The sequence below is a fragment of the Pipistrellus kuhlii genome, unplaced genomic scaffold (genome assembly GCF_014108245.1).
Source record: "Pipistrellus kuhlii isolate mPipKuh1 unplaced genomic scaffold, mPipKuh1.p scaffold_m20_p_5, whole genome shotgun sequence".
NCBI lineage: Eukaryota > Metazoa > Chordata > Mammalia > Chiroptera > Vespertilionidae > Pipistrellus > Pipistrellus kuhlii.
The window spans coordinates 16,259,894-16,282,685 of NW_023425551.1; the positions used below are offsets into that span (position 1 = coordinate 16,259,894).

The 22,792-nt window shown below is 35.4% G+C and overlaps 1 long non-coding RNA gene across 1 annotated transcript; it reads left to right on the forward strand.

Moving 5' to 3' along the window:
- The first annotated feature begins 1,068 nt into the window (after window positions 1-1,068).
- LOC118705736 lies at window positions 1,069-3,809 on the forward strand. Its single transcript, XR_004983789.2, has 2 exons — window positions 1,069-1,112; window positions 3,515-3,809. It is a non-coding gene; the product is annotated as an uncharacterized LOC118705736 (long non-coding RNA).
- Window positions 3,810-22,792: the final 18,983 nt, after the last annotated feature.

Here is a 22,792-nt window from a genome sequence, read left to right on the forward strand (position 1 = left end):
AATGTGTCTAGAGAATCCTGGTCCCTACTTGGTGTTTGTTAAATATAAATGGATTTTTTATAATGTTTTGACATTTTCCAACCAATATTTTCTCAAATAATTTTTCTGCTTCCTTCTCTCTCTTCTTCTAAAACTTAAATTACACAAAGGCAAATTCATTTTCTATTCTGCCACAGGTTATTGATGGTCTGCTTTTGATTTTCAAAATAATTTTATGGTAAATTTTCTCATAATTATTAATAATTCTGATAGAAAATCCAAAAGAAAATCAAAAGGTAAACAGTATCATCAATTGATATCATACCTTTAGAAATGGAAGTATTTTTTTTCTCTTCTCTCCCAAACCTTAAACCTCATTTTCTTTTTGAATGTCTTATTGTGTTTGCCAGAACTAGCAGTTTGTAGTTATTACTAGAAATAATAATAACTATATTTTGTCTTTAATCTAATCTTAAAGGAAAATATCTAAAATTTCATCAGAGGAAAGCCATTTGCTAAGGTTATTGGAAAATACTATCAGTCAGTAAACTTTAGGGAGCTTCTAGATTTCAAGTATTTTGCTAATTTTAAATAAATTTTAAAATGTATTGCTTTTGTTTTTCTCCAACTCATGGGAAAATACAGGACCATAGTCACTAGTGCTATTCTCCAAACATTTCAAAGTATCTCTATTTCTGAATGCATGTAAGGTCACATTTCTCTGTTCCCTGGAACTCAGGTTGGCCATGTGGCTTGCTGTGACTTATGTTGTATGAGCAGACTTATGTTGTATATCACTTCTGGACAGTGTAGTATAGTTCACCAGGTTCACTTTTCCTGACTCAGTGATTGTGTAAACATGTGTAGAGAAGGAGTTTATAATAGCCTGGATCCCTTGGTGACTATGATGAGCAGAATCTCGTTGCCAGTGTTTAGTCTGGATGGGTAACAGATATTGGAGTTTATTCATGCAGAATAACCTAATCTTTCCTTTATTTTTCTGTTTATGCTAAGCCATTCTTGCATTTAAGGTACTTGCACTTTATCATAATATATTACTTATTAAGGTTTTAAGTTCCATAGCTTCCTTTTGTAGGTAATATCATACTTGGTGTGTCTAGTAGGCAAATCAGGTAAGCAATGCAACTTAGAGAATATTTTCTTTAAAAAAAAACACATTTCTTGCTGAAACCAGTTTGGCTCAGTGGTAGAGCGTCGGTCTGTGGACTGAAAGGTCCCAGGTTTGATTCCAGCCAAGGGCATGTACATTGGTTGCAGGTACATCCCCGGTAGGGAGTGTGCAGGAGGCAGCTGGTAGATGTTTCTCTCTCATTGACGTTTCCAGCTTTCTATCTCTCTCCCTTCCTCTCTGTAAAATATCAATAAAATAAAATAAATATATATATATATATATATATATATATATATATATATACACACACAACAACACACATTTCTTTCTTAACGTGAAATTAGTGAAAGGAAAATAATTAAATATATAGTCCCTGTCTTTGGGAAAAATAGCTTATTAAAAGAAATGAAGTTCCAAATGACAACTCTACATGTTGAGCTTAAGAATTTAAAAAAGAAGCCGAAGCCGGTTTGGCTCAGTGGTAGAGCGTCAGTCTGTGGACTGAAAGGTCCCAGGTTCGATTCCGGTCGATGGCATGTACATTGGTTGCGGGTGCATCCCCGGTAGGGGTGTGCAAGAGGCAGCTTGTCAATGTTTCTCTCTCATCAACGTTTCTAGCTCTCTATCTCTCTCCCTTTCTCTCTGTTAAAAATCAATAAAATATATTTTTTTTTAAAAAAAGAAGAAGGAATAAAAAAGAAATATTTTCTAGATGGAGTAATTCTGAAAGGCTTTCTGGAAAAAAGTGACATTTAAACTGAGTTTGAAGTATGAACAGAGTAAGGATGGGGAAATGTCTAGGCAGGGTCCATTAAAGACATTTACTATGAGGAAAGTATAAGCAAAATATATTAATAAAACAGCAAGTTAAGACAGTTTGGCTTACTTATAATAGCAGAGCTAAACTGTAGGAGTATGAATTTGATTCTACATGCATCAAAAGATGTTTGAATAAGGAAGACATTTTGTTATTATTTTAGGAAGAGGACCAATATTGTAATTCTATTTAATATGAATTAGAAGAGATGAGTACTAGAAGTTGGGAGGGGCAAGAATTTTTAATTGTTGAGTTGGGACAGTGAGGCCTGGAAGAGGAATGATGTTGAGTTTATTGAGCTCCATGGTTTATAGATGCATTTACCTATGACTTGGAAACCTAACATTTTTCGTTTTTGTTTATTGTGAGTCATGTAAATAAAGTCTATAATGAAATACACCTTACTGGATAACTACCCCAATGTAGTATTTTACTTATTGGACACTGATTCAATTATGCCAAAGTTTAACACTAAAACCCAAAGTGAAAACACAGATGCCTATGGAAAGAAAGTTGGCAGCACAAACTTCTGGGGATTAGGTAGGGTTTTTTGTTTGTTTTTGCCTTTTGCTGCACAATGAGCAATTGTGATTCAGGTGTATTTGTTTATTCTGTAGAAAAATAATCCTCCCACTAAAACAAAAGTACCATTGTAAAGAACTAGATGTAATCAACAACATCCTACTTTGCCATGTCTTGCATAACTGTAAGGGGGTCACATTCAAGGATCATGATCAGACTTCTTTGTCTCCTTCTTTTTAAGAGGCATTTTGAGATTTGTAATGCTTCTCCTTGTCCTACAGCATCATTTGTCCAGGGTAGAAGGGTTGGGTATTAAGCATAGAAGAGTCAGTGTCCAATAAGTAAAATACTACAGTTGGGGTGGTTATCCAATAGGTGTATTTAATTATAGACTTTATTTATGTGTCTCACAATATATGAAAATGAAAGGTGTTATGTTTCCAAGTGCTAAGTCATAGACAAATGATGATAGGGTTTTTAAAGTGGTCACTTCGAGAGTCGTTTCATAACATATTAGTTGGCATGTCTTTCTTCCAGTTCTGGTTCGGTTACCTTCTCTCTATTTTCAATGTAAACAGGGGCACAAAGGAAATTATCTTCCTGCGGCTCAAAATAACTACTTAGTTGGATAAAATTTATAATGTTGGGTTCCATTTTTAGCCAGGAAATACAAACAAAGCATGGAGACTGCTTGTTCCCTGACCCCAAATTCATTCCATGTTGCTATAGCATCCCCCCTGAGAAAATGGGCCCGCCTGTTTTCCACCCCATAGACGCACTCAATGGGCTTTTGTCAGCTCTTGAATTATAGCATTAAAATTTAAACACTAGGGATTTAATGGAGGATTATTATGACACCCCAGTGCATTCTTTCTGTTGCCATTGGAAACAAGCCAAGGATGAAATAAAATAATTGTTTTAGAGGTGCTGTTTTCTAAAAGATGAAGGACCTACCTTATATCTTTGGGGTTTTGTAATCCAGCTTGTTTAGGTTACTATTAATATGAGAAAAGTACTGGTAGCATGTACCAATTCAATGAGTGAAGGTATTTTCTTTCTTTTAGTTCACCAGTGTACAAAGGCAGAAGATATTTTCACAGGCCCCAGAAGATGAACTTCAAGCTGCTACTCCCAAACACATTCTCCACTGTCTGGAAGACGTGCAAAGGCAGCGTTCTCCATCTGAAATCCTTCAAAGTGCTGTGGGAATAAAAGACTCCCTGCCAAAAGCCCCAGAGAGATCTCTATTGAAACCTAATGAATGGAACTGAGAATTCCTTGTTACAATACTGTTTGTTTCTTGGGTCATATCCTAGTATCTAAGAGGACATCAAAATAAATGACAAAAACAAGACATTATTGGGTTGGTCTATGAGACATTTTCTGATAGGCAATTTTGCATCTAGATTTCTTTTCTCTGCTAATCATTTGCCTTTCCAGTTTGGTATCATTTTCACCTTTTCCCTATTCTAGTGTCAACATCCAGGTTTATATTCAGGATTGTATTTTTTGTTTTAGCAACAGAGATTATAATTTATGTTGCCAAAAATACAGTTATATCCTTTCTGCTCCTGTATTTTTGCTGAATAGTGCTTTTAAAATATATATTTTTAATTTTCCATCTTTGGAATAAATTAAACTTCTTGTAGAAATAATACAAAAAGAGTAACAGAGAGTAATAAATAAATAGTCCTTTGGATTTTCACCACCCAAAGAAAATACTTCTTAATCTAAACATGATTCTGTATATACAGCAATGAAAATAAAGTTTATTTCACTGAAGTCTTTCAGTTCCCCTGAACTCTTCTGAGGTAACCCTATTACCATTGCTTCTGGTTTTCTTTCACAGGTAGCCCATGCAAAGATCTTTATATATGCCATTTTTACATGAAAATGGTAAATTTTACATGTTCAGCTCCTTGATTTCACATAATAATAAATCTTGAATACAGCATTTGTATGATATTTTTGTGGGATTGGGGAGTTGGGGATTTGTGGGAGGAGACTAAAGGTCTTACCTTAGAGTGGTCTTTGCTGAGCAAGCACACTGTTACCTGTTAGGTTATATGCAGCTGGTCATTACATGGAAAAGATAACATGTTGTATAACATGCTTTTATACAACAAAAATGGTTAACATTATATTTATTTGTCATGTTTTGGGATAATTTTCTATGGTTTGTGTGGAACAACTAATTTCTCTGTCCAGTCCCTAAATGAGAGATTTTTAGTACTGTACTTCCTTGTTATTTGCTTTCCAAAAAAAAAAAAAAATCATTATACTAGTAATTATGACTTTATGCACATGTATCAATATACTTGTACTCTAAATTACTAGAAGTTTATCTACTTATATTATATATAGATGTTCCCCATCAGTGAACCGGACCGCATTTATGAGAACCTCTGTGAGTTATGGGCCCCCAGTGAACCAATGGCGTTACTTCAGGAAACAGAGTGGGAGAGCAGACTTCCCTTAGAGGACAGCTGCTGTTTTTCAGGTCAAGTGAGGTACTGCTGGGGTTAGTATGACTGTACTCTTGAATGTGTCATTTTCACCTGATAAATGAGACTTATTGGGGCTTTACCACGTTGTTCATCATTGAGTCCCAGTTGATCCACTCCAAAAGAAGGAATATCAGGCCAGAGAGTCACAAGGCTTCCATGGGTCAGAGGTTTAGCTTTTCCAAAGGTCCAGTAGCAAGGTATCAGCTGGTTTTCTAAAAGTTGTATCTGGAAACCATGCCAAAGGCCATGAGTCTGAAACCCCAAAGGGTTTACTCAGGGCAGAGGCTGCCTCACATAGAGATCCCAATGACTAAAACTTGTCAACCAAACTGAGCTCAAAGGTGTCAGGTTTCAGTAAACTAACTTCTAAGGCATGTTCTTCAACAAAAAGAAAACTACTCCCAAAGGAAGACCAAGGTTGCATAAAAGTAAAGAAATTGAAAAAACATTATGTATTATACAAAATAGTCAAATTACTGGTGAATTGTTTAAAAAATTAAGTAAATAAAAAGGAGCCTCACTGGCATGACTCAGTGGTTGGGCTTCAACCTATGAACCAGGAGGTTATGGTTGTTTGATTCCCAATCAGGGAATGCGCCTGGGTTGCTGGCTCAATCCCCAGTGTGGAGCATGCAGGAGGCAACAGATCAATGATTTTCTGTCTTTGATGTTTCTATCCCTCTCTCTATCTCCCTTCGTCTCTGAAATTAATAAAAATATAATTTTTAATGACAGGAGATAGAGCCAGAGAAATAGTATTAGCAATGGAAAAGAGAATATAACTAAAGATAGAGCAGAGATTTAAAAGATAACATCACAATACTATGAACTTTTATATTTGAATTTCCTGGAAACAAGATAATACAACAAAAAAATAATCTTATAATAATGAGATTAATTTTATAACATTAAAAATAATGGGTTCAAGACTCCAAAATCTGGCATCTTGCATATTGAATACTTTAAGCTAAAGGAGATTGAGAAAACAGCAAAAGAAGGAAGATCCTTGCCCTTGAACTTCTCCCCTGAAACAAGATATAAAACCCTCATATCATTGGTGCCCTCCTTATACCTGGAGGAAAAGAACATTTTTTATCTCCAAGGACAAAGGAGCATCAAGGAGAATCCTAACTAACAGGACTTGCTAAATTTTTCCCAGTTTACTACACTTACCTATTCCTTGACCTGTCATATTTTACATGACTGTCTATTCCTCACCAGACCTAGCAGAGAGACACTCAGGTTTAACTGTTTCTTCCAATCTTTAATCCTTTTAAGGCTCTTGTGTCATGTAAATATTATGTTAAATAAATTTGTTTGCTTTTCTCCAGTTAACCTGTCTTTTAACCTCAGTTTGACTTTCAGATTCATCCAGAGATCCTAAGAGGGTCTAAGAATACTTTTCTTTCCCCTTATAACAATCTAAAATTGAACCCATTTAAAAAAAAACAAAAAACTTTATAGCCTGCTGAGATATTTGAAAATGTTTTATTAAACTTTTTCATCTATAAAATGGAAATAAAGGGAAAAGAATCCGTTTCATTTTCTAAGCCAAGTATGATCTTAATAACAAAATCAGATATATTAATTTTCTATTACTGCTATGACAAATTACCATAACTTTGTTGCTTCAAACAACACATATTTGTTATCTTATAGCTCTAGAGGTCAGAAGTCTGACACAGACTTCACCAGGGTAGGAAATAAGATGTGGGCAGAGCTTTGTTCCTTTCTGGGTTTAAGAAAGAATTGATTTTTAGAGGCTGTCCAATTAGCCCCCTCCCTCCATCTTCAGCTTCCTCTTTTTACATCCCTCTGGTATCCAGAGCTAGGAAATGTCTCCGCTTTTAAACGTTCTCTTGATATGATTAGACTGGGTCCACTTGGAAAATTCAGGATAACCTTCCCATCTAAATCTTCTTAATGTTAATCACATAGACAAAGTTTCTTTTCCCAAGTAAGGTAGAATGTTCACAAGTAACAAATAGTAGGACATGGACATATTTTGGGGTTGAGGCATTATTCTGCTTATTTCATCAACAAGCAAATTTGAGAAGGAAAATTTGGAGGTCATGAGCATATATGCTAATAGTCTAAGCAATATTTTATTAAAAAATACTTTGGGAATCTTAATCCATGATCCTATTATGATCAAGAAATTCAACATTGTTAAATACCTAAAAAAAAATCTATAAATGCAATTTACTATATTAATAAGGAAAAGGAAACCTTATATAATTATATCAGAGAAAAATTGCTGAAATTCAATAAGTATTTATGATACTAAAAACTTTTAGTAAACTAGGAATAAAAAGAACTTTCTATAATCTGATCTAAGAGTTCAACAAACAACCCCCACAGGCAAAAAAATTTAAAGTGCCTTTTTAAAACCAGAAACCAAAATATTACATTGCATAATTTATTTTTGCATTGTGGAGTGTGATGAATACTCTTGTACCTAGTCCTTTGTGCATATAATCTTGATTATTCCCTTAGTGTAAATTTCGAGAATTAGAATTGCTGAATAAGATTTAGGAGGTAAAATTAAACTTTACTCTAGACCACACCAGTAAGTATGAGTCACAGAGTTCTTTCTACCCCATACTGTGGTATTAAATACCACAATGTAGATTCTGGGAAGACTAACCCTAGTCAAGGGAGAATTCAACAAGCCATTTCCTTATCTTCTTGCTTCTTCCCTACTTTCTTCCATTCATACAGAAACTACTACAAATCATCTATTTTGGGGGAAAAACCAACAAGCATAAAGAATGGAAAAATCAATAGTTAGGGAAGAAAACATTCTCATGAAAGAAAAATTTAAAATAATCATCCTCAACAAATTTCCAAAAAAATATTACATCAATAAAAAAAAATTGCTATTGTAAAAAAAGAAAAGCCAGGGAACCAGAAGGTTTCTTGGAATTTAAAACTATGCTTATAGAAATAAAATATTTTAAAACCCTAATTGTTGTGGAAATAAAATTATTCATAAAGAAGATGAATAAAAGAATAGTTCTGGTTGAAGACCTAGTCACCTCAAGGAAAATCTTCCAGAATGAGAAGCAAAGGAAAACACACAAAGAGATATAATAAAACAAGTAGAGGATGGATGTGGAACTGTTTTGGATACTACTGGTAAACTAGTACACACAACTAAGGTAGCATTATAATAGGTAAGGGAATGGGACAATTCTAAATATTTGGACAGAAAATTGGGATAATATATTTACCTAATACATAAACATGTGAGCCTATTCATTTATGTGTATCTGATTGACTGTTGTAGAATATGACTAAATTTTTTTTCTTTTGAAAGACACATTTTATTTCTCATCATTGTGGAAATCACATAGATTCCTAAAAATTACAAGATGCAATTTCATAGAAACTGGAAATCTGGGTAACATGGAATTTCATGCATGTTCTGCTACTGCTGTGATTATAGAAAAGCAATGCTTCCTGTATGTATACACAAGAGACAAATAATGGTCATTTAGGAAGATGGGTTGTTTTACCCAACTTTAAGGGCTGACTTAACTTCAGACTTACACTAAGGATTCTGCATAGTTTCCATTTCATCTCAAATCAACTTTCCTTTTTACTGGCTTTGAAACTAAATAGCACAGAGAATTTCATTTGCATGGTCAAGCTCCATATATGGATCTAAGTTTTTGTTGTTATGTAATTTCAGTCTGCACATGGATTTCTTATTAAGACTTGTGCTTCCTACAAGATATAAATGCTCAACTGGAGCGCCCAAAACTCCCAAAATAGGACTCCAAACATCACTGAAACCTGACAGTAATGGCAAGAAGTCCACTAATATCCATGTTTGCAAACCACAGAGACATGCTATTCAGTGAGAAAAAAAAAAGAAAAAGAAAGAAAGAAAGAAGAAAGAAAGAAAGAAAGAAAGAAAGAAAGAAAGAAAGAAAGAAAGAAAGAAAGAAAGGAAGGAAGGAAGGAAGGAAGGAAGGAAGGAAGGAAGGAAGGAAGGAAGGAAGGAAGAAAGGAAGGAAGAAAGAAGGAAGGAAGGAAGGAAGGAAGGAAGGAAGGAAGGAAGGAAGGAAGGAAGGAAAGAAAGAAAGGAAGAAAGGAAGAAAGAAAGGAAGAAAGGAAGAAAGAAAGAAAGAGAACCATTAGCCTAATCTGACTCCAAGCAACAAGAAGTTAGGTTGGTGGCAAAACCCATTTCTGACAAAATGAGAATAACCAAACCACTGACTAAAGTTGTCAACCCCCAAAGTGGGGATTAGGTTATGGAGAAAATAAAAATATTAAATGAAGTGACCCTGATAAATATTGACTTCCTGGCAAATTTGGATTTCTTCATGCTAAATAAAAATATGAGGTTTTTTACTGACTCTTGACCTATGAAGTCATCTCCAATAATGTTATAATACATTGGACAAGAAATGTCAAATAAGTGAATACTCTAACTGAGCCAAATTATTACAACAGCTTTCAGCTAATTCTCTCCATATTATGCTTTCCTTTTGCCAATTACCACCCACTTCCTCAGTATGGTTTTCCTAGTTTATTGGAATTTCAGGGTGTCGATGTCATGAACTTAGAGAATAATAATGACCACACACAGAAGGTATAAACAAAATAATCATAATGCAACATCTTAATTTGGTAAATAAAGATGAATTAGCACAAAATTACTGAGAAATGTACATGAAACAGAGACTAAGTTTCTTGGTTGGGTTAAGTTTATCAAATTATACTCTGGGTCTCTAATTTTAATTTTCCTGTTTATTTTTGACTTCCTATAAACAGAAGTCAAAGTCTAAATTTCTCAGCATTTTTCTCTTTCTTCACTCTTACACTGGGCTTAATGAAATATATCATCCTATTCTTCTACAGAAGATCATGACAGTTAATTCAGTAATCCTTGATTCTGCACAGGTGTATCTCCAAGTAAATAGCAAAATAACTAATATGAATTTTGATCGGATATATGCCAGATGAAAAGCATAATAGTTCAGTACAGATTATGGTATATGAAAAGAGGGATGTAAATAGGAAAAACATTGTATGGACCCTGTACTCAGAGGAACTTAACATCTATCAGAAGACAAAGACATGTTCAGAAAAGTTTTTGTTGTCTTAGATGTAAACAAAGAAGCAAAGGTAGAGAGGAGAGGGAGTACTAACTGCTAGGTATGAATTAGGTTTTGACTTTTATTTTATTTATTTTTAAAAATATATTTTATTGATTTTTTACAGAGAGGGATAGAGGGTTAGAAATATCGATGAGAGAGAATAATAGATCAGCTTCCTCTTGCACACCCCCTACTGGGGATGTGCCCACAACCAAGGTTCATGCCCTTGACCCGAATTGAACCCGGGACCTTTCAGTCCACAGGCCGACGCTCTATCCACTGAGCCAAACTGGTTTCAGCTAGGTTTTGACTTTTAAATGCTGATTTTTACAGCATGAACTATAAAAAGTCCCACTCCATTGCCATAGTAGGTCACTTATAAAGATAGGGTGTAATGATGTAGGAAAGATCTTCTGGGTTGGGTTTCAGGGAAGCCAGCTCTGCAAGGAGTCAAATGTATATACACATGATGTCTAGCTCCAGCCAACTGGATATAATACATAGTTAAAGAAAATGTCATCTACTCCATTTACGCAAAAAATTCTGACTTTAACATTGACAAAATAATCATTGGAATTTATCAAATGAAAACAATCCACCACAACAATTTTCTTTTGATATTATGGAGATAAAAATGATTGTTCAGTTAACTGATTGAACTGACTTTTCAGCCAGTTGTGGTTTTATTGAAACACGATCCTGGCTTTATAACCTTATTTTTTTTTTTTCCAATTCAATTTATGATTAATTTTATGACCATGGGAATGTAGTAAAATAGTGCCCCATTGATCAATGGTTTAGCAATTTGTTCTTTAGGGCTATGAAATGAATCAAGTGAATAGACAATTGATATGACTGAAAGAAAAGAAATATAAAAATGTCATGGTAATTTACACTTGAGACCTGTATGACCCTGTTGGCCAGTGTCAACCCCATAATTTTTTTAAAAAATAAATAAGTAAAAATTTTTAAAAATGTGAAATAGTCACAAAACAGATTTAAGTTCTTTCCTGTCTTGTCACTTAACAAGCTGTGTTTCTCAGAACAAGTCATTTCAACTCATCAAGAGGGATCTCTGGTGAATATAAGGCTTCCTTACATTAACAAGAAATTAAAATAAAAAGGTTAGTATAGGTTAGTTAGTTTTTGTTTTGGTTTGTTTTATTCAGAAAAGCAGAAAAACCTGTGTCTGGTTCTGCCTTCTAGTGAGTGTATGACATCATGACCTTTCCACTGCCCCATGTGCTTCTCTTCTCACCTGTAAGACAGAAGTTAGACTAGATGATCCCTCTGGTTCTTTCTAGCTCAAAATTCTCTTATTGAAAAAAAAAAAAATTAAGCGTTTCTAGGCTTTTCATTTCAATGCCAGATTTCAGCTTGATGTGGAATAAACCAACTACAAAATAAGGTTTATAATGGAAATAGCAAGTGACCCTTGGTTGCAGCAAAGCTAACGATCCCCGCTATGATATTCGGTTACTGCTTGTCTCCCTGGGCAGCAACTGGCGTGTTATGTAACAGTGACTATTGCAGGATTACCCAATCCTTTTACCTAAACCTTAATTGTACAGTCTGCTTGTGGCTCCCAAAATACCTGGTTCTCTCCAATGACATGCTCATTGGGGTAGATGTGGCTGCCACCACCAAACCCAGCTTTTGCTGGCTTAAAATAACTCCGTTAAGTGTAATTTGCAAGTACTGTCCTTTTTAGAGAACATTATTTTTATTCTTTTTTCTGACTCTTTCTAACTGACAACAGCTTCCTGCCCAAAGTAACCTCATAGTAGGAAAAAGTCTAACAAATAATGAAATGCTCCAGTACAGGTAGAGGACACACCGTCCTCTGACCCACAGCCCAGATCCAGCAAGGAGCTCCAGCTGGGAAGTCTCATTTCATCCCCTCTTCCTGGGTAATTTCATTCACTCCCATGTAAACTGGTGAATCTCAGAACTTCACCTCCAGGATATATTTATTTATTTAAATTTAAAACTGGCTTGGCTCAGTGGTTGAGCAACGACCTATACAACCAGAAGGCCACAGTTCGATTCCCAGTCAGAGCACATGCCCGGGTTGCAGGCTCGATCTTTGGTGGGGGGGCATGCAGGAGGCAGCCGATCAATGATACTCTCGTCATTGATGTTTCTATCTCTCCCTCTCCCTTCTAGGCTCGATCTTTGGTGGGGGGGCATGCAGGAGGCAGCCGATCAATGATACTCTCGTCATTGATGTTTCTATCTCTCCCTCTCCCTTCTTCTCTGAAATCAATAAAAATATATTTATTAAAAATAAAAAAAAATTTTATACTCTTCTAAATATTTGTTAAATAAATAAAAAATAAAAAATATTCTATTATGTTCTAGTTGTTGAGGGGAAAAATAGTAATAATTTTGCTTCTGAACAGTAAATGCTTACATAATCTTTAAACTTATTGAAGTATAAAAGGTTTTTTACATATATTTTTATTGATTTTTAGACAGGCAGGAGAGGGAAACAGAGATAGAAATATCAATGATGAAAGAGAATCGTTGACTAGCTGCCTCATGCATGCTCCCCACTGGGGAGCTAGCCCACAACCTGGACGTATGCCATGATAGGGAATCAAACTGTGACCTCCTGGTTCATAGGTCAACGCTCAACCACTGAGCTGTGCCGACCAGACAGTATAATAGGTTTTTAAAAAAGGTTTTCTATTTCCTTTCAGAGAGAGAGAGGAAGGGAGAGGAAGAAAGAAAGAGAAACATCAATGTAGGAGTGTAACATCCATCAACTGCCTCCTGCAGGTCCCCTACTGGGGATCGAGTCTGCAATCCTGGCATGTGGCCTGACTGGGAATCAAACTGGCAACCTTTCTGTGCATGGAACAGCACCCAACCAACTAAGCCACACTGGCCAGGGCTGAAGTATATTAGATTTTTATCTATAAATATATAATAATAGAGTTTATGGGTATCTACCTAATAAAATACTTTTCTTGGGCCTAAGGAGTCTGCGAAGTGTACTATATTCTCCTAAAAAGTCACAGCACTCAAGCCTTTTCTGAGTATCAGGATGAATAGAAAAGACTATCTAATATCCATTAAGCTAACACTAGTTTAAAACCCACCAGTTACTATAATGCTTCATTGATGGCATACTTTATTACCTTCTGTCTTTGATTTTTGAATACTATATCATTAATTAAGCAATAAAGATACTATTCTGACTTGCTGATGCAGAGTGTACTACTAACATTGATAGAAAATTTGCTGACATAGGGACTGATAAATACACTTTCTCTTTGGATTTCCTTCCCATCCAGAAACATAGCAGGAGGTTCATTTGTTTGGGGAAAATAAAAGTGTGTGAGTAACATAAAATGATTTGGATTATGACTTCTTCTGACATCAAATATATAATGTATATTTTTAAACCCAGAAAATGGAATAAAAAAACTATATATATATATATATATATATATATATATATATTCCTAGTACTAGTGAGAAATACTCACATCTAAATGTTATATAACTTTAACCATTGTAAGATTCAAAGTTATTTCAAGGTGCTTTATGAAATATATTGTAGGAGGAAATAAGAAAGCAAAATTCTAAAAAGGTAAATGTGACAGTAGGATTAGTGAGCAGATGCAATATGAGGTTGCCCTGCACATCTAATTACAAGAAAATGTATTACAGGAGCCCAAAGCTGAACTCCTAGTGAAAGAATATTTTCTATCATCAAACCAGTGGTTGCAGTAACTACTTCTTTCCATTAAACAAATTAGATTTAATGTCATTTTTTAAAAAGCAGTTTCAGAGTGGTTTTTGAAAGCAATAAACTGATCATACATAGAAATAAAAATGTTTCCATCATAAATCAAGATGGAGGATGACCCTCCGAGGTTCAGATGCCCAATGACAGCTCTGTTCTTATAAGAGGTTCCTGGGGATGGCACTGGAGAAGATGTCTTTCTTTGAATGCCTGAGACTTGACTCAATAACCAGCATATGCTGCCTATGCATTGACATAGTACAGTGTTCGTGGAAAAGAAGGTGACAGACTGGCAGGCTGTAGCTAGGATTCCCTCTCTCACAGCAGCTCCTAAGAAGGCTGGATGGTGTTTAGTGAGGTGCATAAAGGGCTTATGCCCTGCTTATTCTTTATATACCCCAAGACATTGCACTTCAGGTCTTTAAAAAGAGCTAAACCGGTTTGGCTCAGTGGGTAGAGCGTCGGCCTATAGACTGAAAGGTCCCAGGTTCGATTCCGGTCAAGGGCATGTATCAATACATTGGTTGCGGGCACATCCCCAGTAGGGGGTGTGCAGGAGGCAGCTGGTCTATGTTTCTCTCTCATCCACGTTTCTAGCTCTCTATTTCTCTTCCTTTCTGTAAAAAATCAATAAAATATATATATTTTAAAAAAAAGATGTATTTCTAAGAAGTTTAAAATAGGCAAAGATAATGCCTGTTTTCTAGTAGTGATCTTGATCAATGGGATTATCTGTTTCATGACACATTTAGGCTAATTGGAATTTTGTACTGATATATTGTAGCTTTAAAAGAGGATTCAATGTGCGCACGTGCATGTGTGTACGTGTGTCGGGTGTGGGGAGGGAGTGAAGCAAAAGAACTGGTATCTGCTTGGAAATCTTAAGTAAGGGAGCTACTCCGTGTTAGAACAACCAGGTCACCTGTGAATGCACTGATCTGAATGTCTACTTATTTATTGTTTTATTGTATATGTTTACTTTTAAGACAACTTTTTATGGCTTCATTAAAAGTCTTCTCAAAACCACTAAAATGCATGTAAAAAAGTGTGCTCTAGACCAGAATAAAATTATTACTTGGATTTATAAAGTGAAAAACAGACACATCACATGTAAGGATAAAATTCTCAGTGAATGACAGAGCCCAAACACCAAGCTCCCTGCTAAAGGACCTAGAGTTGGTAAACTTCTGCCCTTGTTTGACACCAAACATTCCCAGAAGTTGTACAGCCACACAGTGGAAATCAGACATAAAATGGCCTTAGCCATTGGGTAACTTCTATTACTTAGCCAAAAAAAAAAAAAAAAAAAAAAAAAAAAGCAGCACATTTTTAGGGCATGACAGACTGAAATGTAAGAACATACAGTACAAACTGTACACTAATAAAATTTTGTCTTGTGTGTGGGTTGGAGGCATAAATTCTTATGCTAGACCAAGTTATAATCACAGTCTTGGGTTTGGGACTTTCTTCTTTTTTTTAATAGTTTAAGAATAACGTATTCTGTAACTTTAATCTTAAAAATTTGATTATAGTAAAAGGTGGACATGGTAATAGTTTCACAATAAAAAATTTTTCAAATAAATCTTTGGAAAATAGAAGGCCGTTTTCCAAATTATTAGTTAGAAGTCTAATTTAATTTGAATTAGATTTCTGCCTAAGACAGTGCAAAAAATAAATAAACCCTCACAACAACCACCACACACACACACACACACACACACACACACACACACATACAGAAAAAACACATTAAAAACCAAATAATAATCATGTGTATCCACCTATGTAGATCTATATTTAGGATGAGCCAGTTAATATAGTAAATGTCTATACTTATCAAGCCAGGAAAATATTAAGGACAGTGCCATAGCCAAAGCCAGATGCCATCAGTTATAAACCCTTCCTTCATATATATCAGGTAATATAGTTTGAAATAATGTAATATGAACAAAGTGCTGATTCAAACAATCAATAATATCACAATAGTGCAACTGTAATAATAATAATAATAACTGTTTTAAGATATTAAGATAAGAAGTAAAATCACCTTCCCCATATCTCATGAGCACAGACACCCCTAAAAATGTTTGGATAGGATTCTACACAGAGAATAGGGTCCTCATCTATACCATTAAGCTTAACTTCTTCCGGAGCAAAGATTTATTTTGTTTTACCCTCAGCACAGAACATATTATCTTTCTTACTGAATTTCTAAACAAATGTTTTTTCAATTAACTTGTTAAGAGATTTTGGAAATTTAGAAGTAACATTTAAAATAATTCTGGGAGAGTTTTTAAGAACTGTTTAAATAAACAGAATATTGCCGAGACCGGTTTGGCTCAATGGATAGAGCGTCGGCTTGGGGACTGAGGGACCCGGGTTCGATTCCGGTCAAGGGCATGTACCTTGGCTGCGGGCATATCCCCAGTAGGGGGTGTGCAAGAGGCAGCTGATCGATGACTCTCTCTCATCGATGTTTCTAGCTCTCTATCTCTCTCCCTTCCTCTCTGTACAAAATCAATAAAATATATTTAAAAAAATAAATAAATAAATAAATAAATAAATAAATAAACAGAATATTATTCAGAGCCCCAGATGGAAAGGATCATTTAAACAAAGGCATAATTGGGACATAGAAACTGACACATTAAGCAGACTGAGTCTATCCTTAAAGCTCTGTTCCGCCATGCATTTTTAAAGTATAGTAAACTCCACTTCTCAGTGGCCTGGTGAAGGCACCTGCCTATATATAAAACAGTCAAGGTTAAAGCATAAATTATCAAATGTTATTAATTAATTAATTCTACAAATATGTATTGAGATGCTGCCATACATCAGCTACTCTTCACATTCTAAGGATGCAAGGGTAAATAAGATAAACATAATTCTGGCCTTCCTGGAAGTTTAGTGTTCAATCAATGTTTTCTGATTTTTTATTATGGGAATTTTCAAATATACACAAAAGCTGAGAGACTAGTTTGAGGAACTCACTCTCACTTTTTACACTATGCCAACCAGATTATTTGAAGCAGGTGTCAGAGCTCTATTATTTTACCTAAAAATATTTTGGCTTGTATTTTTTAAAAACAAAAAGCCATGATACCATATTACACCTAAAATGTTTACAATAATTACTTACTCTTATAAAAAATGACTCATTTTTCACATTTCCCTGTTAGTTTATCACTCACATTCATACACAAGCACACACACTCCTTGTAATAAATAAGTTCCATGTTAGATTGCTATGTCTGTTAAATTTTTTTTAAATTTAGTTTCCTTCTTCATAACACTTTTGTGTGTGTGTGTGTGTGTGTGTAGAAGTAAGATCTTTTACGTAGTTGAGTTTCTCTTTCTCAAATTTTCTGACTACTTCCCCATAATGTCACCTAACATATTTCTTTTTCTCTTAATTTTTTCCTAAATCGTTAATAATTTCCAGAGTTTTAGCAAGACTCAAATTTGATTTATTTTCTTTTTTGTAAAGTCCCACTTATAAGTAGTTGTTAAATATATATGTATTTAAAACAATTTTTTCAGATTTTATGAAAACCAATTACCTTTAGAAATTAAAAGCTAAACATAGATTAAATATTTTTAATTATATCTTAACTAATAACTGATTGTAGCAAGGTTGCAGATATAAGATTAATATACAAAATCAATCATGTTACTACATACAAGCAATAGATAAGTGAAATTAAAAATTAAAAACACAATAGTATTTGCATTAGCACCCCACTCCCCAAAATTGAGAATTCAGGTATAAATACAATACATTATGTGCCAGATCTATATGAGGAAAACTAAAAAACTCTGATAAAAAAAAATCAAAGGATTAAATAAATGGAGATATGTTCCATGTTCACAGATAAAAAGACTCAATATTATCAAGAAGTTAAGTCTTTCCAACTTAAATATAGACTCAATGCAATCACAATCAAAACCCCAAGTTATTTTATGGATATCAACAAATTGATTCTAGTGTTTGTATAGAGAGGCAAAAGACCCAGAGTACCCAACACGGAGTTGAAGTAGAAGAACAAAGGTGGAGGACTGACACTATCCAACTTCAACACTTATTATAAAGCCACCATCTGGTATTGGAGGAAGAATACATAAATAGATCAGTATAACATAATAAGGATCCTAGAAATAGACCCACATAAACATAATCCACTGTTTTGTTTTGTTTTGTTTTGTTTTTTATAAAGGAAGGCAATGCAATGGAACAAAGATATTTTTTTTCTACAAATTATTCCAAAAAACTGGCCATACAAGTGTTAAAAAAAAAAAAAAAAAAAAAAGAGTCTAGACACAAATCTTATACCCTTCACAAAATTAGCTCAAAATGGATCATAAACATAAATATAAAACACAAAACTATAAACTTCTAGAAGAAAACATAAAAGTAAACCTAGGTGAGCTTGGGTATGGTAATAACTTTTTAGATAGAACACAGGGCACAATCCATGCAAGAAATAACATAAAATGGACTTCATTAAAATTAAAAACTTCTGCTATGCATAAGACAATGTCAAGAAAATGTGAATACAAGTCACAGACTGGGAGAAGATTTTGCAAAAGACACTTCTGATAAAGGACCGTAATCTAAAATATACGAAGAATTCTAAAAAACTCAACATTAAGAAAACAATAGGGGGAGAAGAAAAAAAACAAACACAAAAAACCTCACCAAAACTGATTGAAAAATGGGCCAAAGACTTTAACAGACACCTCATCAAGGAAGATATACAGATGGCAAATAAGCATAGGTAAAGATGTTCCACTTCATATGTCATCAGGAAAATGCAAATTAAAACAATGAGAGCCCTACCCGATTTAACTCAGTGAATAGTGTCGACCAGTGAACTGAAGGGTCCCGGGTATGATTCCAATCAAGGGCACATGCCCAGGTTGTGGGCTCCATCCCAGTAGGAAGCATGCAGAAGGCAGTTGATTAGTGATACTCTCACATCATTGATATTTCTATCTCTTTATCTCCCTCTGCCATCCTCTCTGTAATCAATAAAAAATAAATTTTTTTTAAAATTTCTTCAACTCTGAAAGTCTTGACTTTATGAGATCAGGATTTCAGTTTGAGATGACTATTTGCCAACACCATTTACCAAGATCCTTTTATTGTTCAAAGTCAGTTAGAAGGAGCCCCTATGATTTTTTAAAAATATGGGTTGTTGTTTTTTTGTTTTGTTTTGTTTTGTTTTTACTTATTTCTGAGAGAGGAAGGGAGAGGGAGAGAGAGATAGAACCTATGTGATAAGAGAGAATCATTGGCCAGCTGCCTTCTGCATACTCTGAGATTGAGCCAGTAAGTAACCCCCAGCATGTGCTCTGACCTGGAATCAAATTGAATTTTTATGCACAATTTTATTCTCAGCACACCAAAAACATGTCAAATACACTGAGTCACCCACATCATTCCCTTTGTCTTTGGAAGAGATAAATGGTTCATATTCTAGAAAATTATCTTGCCCTACCTTTATTCCATTTCCTCAAATATCACTTGCTCAATTCTCCAAATACAGCTTAAGAACATTCTCTTCTGATAAGGTGAGGATGTCTTGCAAACAAAATAAATTAAATATTTGATGCCAGACTAGTTACTTTATCACATTAGAAACACGGGCACACAACCGTTTACTATTGCATTGTTAATGTAGTTAATAATCTTTCTAAAATCCTATTTCATGGATGGATCTTTGGTAAAACATGTCTATTTTAGCTACTTAAGAATTTAGAATTTTAAAATATATTTTTCCTTACTGTAAAATAGTGATTTTCCAAAGGGCATTATTTTTAGTTTCTCGTTATCGTGAAAATAGTAAAAATTAATAAATATTTATAGGCTTAATTAAAATACAGTCCATTTGAACAACCCAGTCTCCTATAACTCCGTAATGGTGGTATGACCTCCTTTTTTTTTCTTTTTTTTTTTTTTATGACCTCTTAAGGATCACATAGGGAAGCAGGTCTCTAAATTCACTTCACACCTCTCGTTGCCTTCAGCATCTTCAGGGCGATATTATTTCATAGATCAGGGGAAGCACCCTGGTTGGCCAGTCTTAGTAGCCATCAGGAACCCTCGCTGACACCTGCTCAATCCTCGGGAGGTTGCAGGCTTGTTTATGTTCAGAGTTCTTGCTGCTCCGCAGCAGAACTTCTTTAGTATTTGTTCCCATAATAGTCCCTAAGGCAATGACGCACAGCTGTGGAGAGGAAATAGGCCCTTTAATTCGTTAAGCATGCCCAGAAAAGAAGAAAACAAAATGCTCAAAAGAAACTATAAAAAGACTTCTTGAAAGTCTTCTCCAAAAACAGCTAGAAAGAAGCCATATAAAACCCCTCCCCCCCCATCACACACTATCTATATGGCTTGTTTGCTCTTTACTATAAAGCCAGACTTTGATTTGAACCCCTTGAAATCTTTACTCCTGACTTCTCAGTTTCACCTTCTCTTAATAATCACAGATTCTAAAGGCCCTGCTACCACCAGACCTCTGGCTCTTACTGCTGAAAGAGCCCATTCAGAAAGATTCAGGAAGTTGTGAAAACAGGTCTACATTTCTATCCAGAAGATTGAAATTAAGATAGGAAGGTGATTTTCTTAAAATGAGGGTTCCAGGTTTTTAGAGCAGGAAGTTAAATACTTTAACCCAACTCCACCCTGTACGCAGCCCTTGCCTAAATCCATTTTAAAAATGGTTTCCAGCTTTTTATGCTTTTATGCATTTACCTTGGTTATCATGAAATATTTCATAGACAGTCATACACCACTTAATGGCAGGGATACGTTCTGAGAAATGTGTCATTAGGCAATTTCATTGATGAGGGAACATTATAAAGTTCACTTAACATGCACTTCGATGGCATAGCCTACTACACACCTAAACTATATGGTTTAGTCCAGTGGTCGGCAAACTCATTAGTCAACAGACTCAAATATCAATGGTACAATGATTGAAATTTCTTTTGAGAGCCAAACTTTTTAAGCTTAAACTTCTTCTAACGCCACTTCTTCAAAATAGATTCTCCCGGGCCGTGGTATTTTGTGGAGGAGCTACACTCAAGGGGCCAAGAGCCGCATGTGGCTCGAGAGCCGCAGTTTGCTGACCACTGGTACTTAGTCTATTTCTCTTGGACTACAAGCCTATACAGCATGTTACTGCACAAAAACAACACCGGATTAAATCAGCACAAGAGAAAATGATGAAATCAAGAGATGAGATAAACCTAAGATGTATGAGGAATAACATGGCCTGCTGCTTTACAGAAAACTTTTTTTTATAAGTAGACAGCATACATCCCAAAATAATGATAAAGAGCATAAAGTATTACAGTAAATGCGTGAACCAGTACCACAATCATTTATTCTGGTTACCAAGTATTATGTACCGGACATCAATGTAGATCCTATACTTTTATATGACTGGCAAAGCAGTAGGTTTGTTTACACCCGCAGCACCAGACTTATGAGTAATGCTTTGGGCTACTATGTTAGCATGGTTACAACATCACTAGACTACAGGAATTTTTCAGCTCCATTATAATTTTATTAGAAGCCTGATGCACAAAATTCGTGCATGAGTAGGGCCCCTAGGCCTGGCTGGTGATCAGGGCTGATCTGTGGGGTGACTGGTGGGGCAATTGCTCCCCTCCCTCCCCCCCTTACTGGCCAACCAGCCCCACCTACAGATGCCACCGGTCTCCTCCCTCTGTGGGGTGACTGGCAGGGTAATTGAGGGCCCCTGCTGGCACCCACCTTGGTTGGCCTGGGGCCTGCAGGATGGGGAGGCTTCTGCATTGAGCGCCTGCCCCCTGGTGATCAGTGCATATCATAGTGGACCAGTTGTTCGACCGTTTGTTCTGCTGTTTGGTCAATTTGCATTTTAGCCTTTAATTACAATATATAGGATGAGACCACTGTCATATACTCGGTCAGGCATTGATGAGACATCATTATGGGGGTATGTAACTGCTTTCAACAAGGTAAGACTGTACTGTAGCAAGTTTCTGGAACCAAGGCCCAGATACCAAGCTCTATCAAGTTCTAACAGTTTGGCATATTTGCTTTAATATTTTAATTAAAAACAACAACAGCAACAACAACAAGAGCTTGTCACAAATATGACTGCCATTCCCAGACTCCTCTCTCATATTTTATGGCAGTTTCTTTCTCCCTCTCTGCCTTTCCAGAGATAATCATCAACTTGAATTTGTTTTTCATCCTCATCAATGTGCATGCTATTATAATACAACTAGAGGCCAGATGCACGAAAATTCGTGCAAGAGTAGGCCTTCCTTTCCCCAACTACTGGCACCAGCTTCCCTCTGGCACCATGGCAAGGGCTTCCCTCCTCCAGCTGCTGGCAGGCACCCAGGACTGGGCTGGCTTCCCCTGGCCCCAGCTTTGTCAGGAAGGATGTCTGGAAGACATCTGGTCTAATTAGCATATTACCCTCTTATTATTATAGATGCCTGGTACTGCTTGGCACAGTTTCAGATTTTACATAAATGGTATCATACTGTATGTGTTCTTCCATAATGTCCTTTTTCTTTGCTTAATATTGTGTTTGAAATTTAGTCAAGTTGATACATGCAATTGTAGTTTATTTATATTCTCCACAATTTGTCCAGTGTTTTCCTTTTTTTGCTATTACTTCATGATACTAAGGACATTTTCATACATATTACTTGAGCATGTATCCAACAAATTCTCCATATTTTCAACTTCACTTGATATTGCCAAACTACTCTTCAAAAGGAAGGTAGCAATTTATACTTCCACAGGCTCCACATTTTAGCCAATGCTAGATATAATTTTTGTTAATCTGAGATTTATTTTTCAAAATTGAATTTCCCTTGATACTAGCATCTGTTTCACAATGTATTGGGTTTCATCTTCTATTCTAATCCACAGCTTGGTAGAGCTATATTTTTAGGAGCCATTTA